Source organism: Lactuca sativa, chromosome 6 (genome assembly GCF_002870075.4).
Source record: "Lactuca sativa cultivar Salinas chromosome 6, Lsat_Salinas_v11, whole genome shotgun sequence".
Taxonomy (NCBI): domain Eukaryota; kingdom Viridiplantae; phylum Streptophyta; class Magnoliopsida; order Asterales; family Asteraceae; genus Lactuca; species Lactuca sativa.
In genome coordinates this window covers 12,473,224-12,477,408 of record NC_056628.2, presented here as the reverse complement: position 1 = coordinate 12,477,408, position 4,185 = coordinate 12,473,224, and the positions used below count along the sequence as shown (strand labels likewise).

General features: G+C 35.4%; 1 long non-coding RNA gene across 1 annotated transcript; it reads left to right on the top strand.

The window, feature by feature from the left end:
- Nucleotides 1-1,475: 1,475 nt before the first annotated feature.
- LOC128126579 (uncharacterized) lies at nucleotides 1,476-3,917 on the top strand. The gene is made up of 4 exons (XR_008224544.1): nucleotides 1,476-1,651; nucleotides 2,001-2,069; nucleotides 2,884-2,949; nucleotides 3,791-3,917. It is a non-coding gene; the product is annotated as an uncharacterized LOC128126579 (long non-coding RNA).
- Nucleotides 3,918-4,185: the final 268 nt, after the last annotated feature.

The window sequence follows — 4,185 nt, the reverse complement described above, 5'->3', positions numbered from 1 at the left end:
TGAATCAAATCTTTTGGAGTTTGATATTTGTGAATTTCTTGAACCACCGGCTTCCGATAAGGAATCATTCCTTCAAACGAATCACAAGAACACAAAATATCATCGGTTTGAACTCCAATCGAGCAAAAAACTTTTTCATCTTGAAAATCAACTTGAACTCCTTTTTCTTGAACATCATCATCATCAAGAACACCATCCCGAGCTTCACGAAAATCTGCATAATATTCAAGTTTATTGCTTCCATATTTGCATTCAGCACGAGAAATTCCTTTTATGACGTCTCCATCTCTTCTATTTCTTCGTCTCTTTTGATATGTTGTAACCAAACGATCAAACAAATGTTTGGTTCGAAAAATTGGACAACTAATTAATTCTCCAACTTCATTCTTTTCTCCATTTACAACAATGTCACATTCACTTATCAATCCAACAGTTAAGCTATAAAGAAGATATTCAAATGAGCATTCACTTTGAACATCTTCACTACGTATCATCCATTTCTCCATGATTACAAGAACTTGAAATTTTCTAGAGAGAGAAAGTGAATATGAATCAAATTCTAGTGAGAGAAAGTGATACAAACAAGTATTCTAGAGAGAGAAAGTCGAATAATGGATCAAATCAAAGAAAAATTCGACTTCAAGAACACAAAAACACGCTATGTAACGCCCGCAAATCTGGGCTAGTCAAATTAGAGGCAATAGGGGTCGAAAACGACTTTTCGACAAAAGATTATTTAGAATAAATAATCTTAATCAAGTTGTAGAGTATGTTACAAGGTTTTCGTACATATAAAGAACGCCGAAAACCGAGTTATAACGAAGAAGTTATGACCCGTTGAAGTTTCGCGACGGAACCGGCACGATACCGAGAAGCGTAAATAGTGAATTTACGATAGAGCGAGATTTAGCCTTAGCGATCTAAACGAAAGTCGTAGAATATGTTAAACTAAGAACATCGATAAAAAGAACGCCCAAATCTGACTTCGTATGAGGAAGTTATGATTTTTTCTAAGATTTAGCATAGCAGTGCACAGCCCGAAATCTGAATTTTAGATCGGTCGATTTTTAGCCGACGGGATCTAAATGAAAGTTGTAGTACTCGTAAATACCAACGCGTGGATATAAATAACGTCAAAAACGGAGTTCGTATGAACGAGTTACAAATTATAATAGCATATTTACGTATTAAAATAAAGTATAAATCATATATACGTACACATATATATACATATGTATATATCATTAGAAAGGTATCGACGATGCGGTCATTATAAGACTAATGTTGAGTTCTTTCGACATTAGTTTAGTGCAAATATCATTAAATCTATTTAAAATAGTATTATAAAGGGGTGTTTAGTTGTTTATATAACTATAAGGTCATTAAGTAATTATGGAGGGTAGTTTTTGTAAATTCAATTACTATAAATAAGAGGCTTGGGCTCTCATATTTCTTGCACCATTCTCTTGATTCAAGAGTCTTTCTCTCCTTATCCCCCGAGCATTTCGGTCCCTCGTGATTCGACTTCTCTTTCTGTAGTTTTAGTATAGTAAGGTGAGCGCTGAAGCGCTGCACGAATCTTTCTTAGAAAGATTCAGCGACGAAGTTCTGCCCCTGCAGAGCCCGACTCCTAGCTAAAATCCCCTTGTAAGTAAGTTATGCTTACCCTATTTTAAATATAGTTTATATTTAAAATTAGTATTGTTATTATAAATTTATAATAAATATTTGAGCTATTATTATGACTTATATAAGTGTCGTTATAATATCTTTTTAACTACTCGCGGTACGGGGAATCTGGTTTAAAGGGCCGCATAGGGTTGTTGGATTTCAGAAGTGCTATATGCCAAAATGGTCCTGCCCTCCGGTGTTTTATGTCTGGCCCCTGTCTGTACATAGTGGTTGGAAAGTATTGTTTAAACGCTTATATAATAATAATAATAAGACTAATAATTAGTCACGGTAAATATTAGACTAAAATCTAGTGGTAATAATACTAGGTTTCGTCGAAGGAAATTATTTTAAAGTAAACGAAGCGCTGTCCGAGTACCGAGTCACCACCTTCTCAAGTGAGTGCATAGTTACTTTCATCTTACACATAGATATGAAGTATTTAATATATATTATGTGTTGTGAGTGCATGGTCTCTTTCATCTTACACATAGATATGAAGTATTTTAATATAAATTACGTGTTATGTGTGCATATTGTCTGAATACTTGTTGTCTATGCTGGTGAAAGATTTTTATACATGTTTTAAATGATGTAAATTGTATAAAGTATTTTATATCTACAAAATATGTTGGGTAAAACATGGGTAGATGAATGATGATGGATAAAAGCTGAAATAGAGGAACATTAGTAGTACGGACCTAGTGCCCTATAGGTATACATTGGCAGCAGTGGACCTAGTACCCTATAGATGAGCACTGGCAGCTGTGCCACAACCCGTAGATGATTTAGATCTACGGTAAACGTCCTAGCAGCTGCGCTCTAAGGATAGTATCGGCAGTTGCGCCTAATAGGGAGCCTTATGACCATGACAGTAGCGTTAAAAGGTCAATACCGGCAGAAGCGCCTCATAGGAAATGTCCCAATTCTGGCAGCTGTGCCTAAGTGACAAGATTAGCAGCTGCGCTTGACCAAAGTGTCATTGGCAACAATGGACTTCATGTTGTTTCCTTAGGATGATCCTTAGGAATGAATGAATGAGAAATAGCTGATTCTTAGGGTAGATCCTTAAGAATAAAGAAGATAATGGGGATGGGTAATTGGGTTGATTATTTGATTGTTTAAACATAATAATTATATTATTGTGGGTTGAAAACCCTATGTACTCACCAGGTTTCCCAACCTGACCCACTCAGTTTATTTATATCACAGGTGTTGATATGAAGTGACATTACACTGAGAGATTTAAAGAGATGTAGATCACTAGTGTAAATAATTGTAAGTTCTGTTTATGCTTATGTTTCTGTATTAACGATGACATCCCAAACGTTTTAAAATGAAATAAATACGTTTCTTCGAAAATGTTTTAATAACGTATTTACCATGTTTTTCTGGGAACAAATTCCGCAACATTTTTATAAAATGAAGTACTCTGATTTTTATAAAGCATAAACAACATCGGTCTTTTCTAGCCGTGAAAATGGGGATGTCACACGCTAATCACGAAGATCCATAAGAACATGAAGAATCACCAAATCAAGATAGCCATCAATGATCAATTCTTGATGAAAATCAAGAACACCCGCTCTAATACCAATTGTAGTGGTGTTGATTATGATGGCATGTGCGGAATTAGAAAGATCTAGTGAATCATCATACAAATTCAAGAACACAAGGAGTAAATAAATCTTTTTAAGCTCTTATTAGATCTAGAAAGATTATACAAAATGGGTTTGTATACAATTTCTCTCTCTAGTCTAACATTCCAAAATGGACTCTTACATTCTTACTTAATGGGAGTCACTCACTTCCTATTTATAGGAAAGACTCAACCCATTTACACATACAAAGAGGAAAGCCTAAACAATACATCCAAGCATGACTTTGCACCCTAACATTTATTGTTAAGGAATCCCCTAGCAGTAGTGTCCATCCCGATGATGATCCTTAGACTAGGTCCCTTATGATAGGTGTTTAGGGACGTAAAGTGAGGATAACGGGAACGGGTAATCGGGTTATTGTTGATTGATGAAATTAATAAACTTATTTATTGTGGGTTGAAAACCCTATGTGCTCACCAGGCTCCTAAGCCTGACCCACTCAGTTTTATGTATTACAGGTAGTGGCGCTTGAGCATAAATATGATGTTTGGACGAAGGATTACGGATATAGGCCTGTAGATACGAAATAATGTAGTAAGGCTTATATTGTACTGTTTATGCTTTTGATCTGTACGAACATGACATCCCAAGTCTTTTAATGAAATACATTTCTATCGAAATGCTTTTGATAAATCTTTATCAGATTTTGTTTTGGAACAAATTCCGCAACACTTTTATTTAAAATGTTACTCTGATTTTCAAACAAAGCATAAACGAAATCGGTCTTTTCTGGCCGTGAAAATGGGGATGTCACAGTAGCTCTCTCCATGAACATCTTGGTGATCTCTGTTACAATCTCAGAACCCCATCTCAAATCCAGATACTTCTGCGCTAACCTCTCATGCTCCACCAG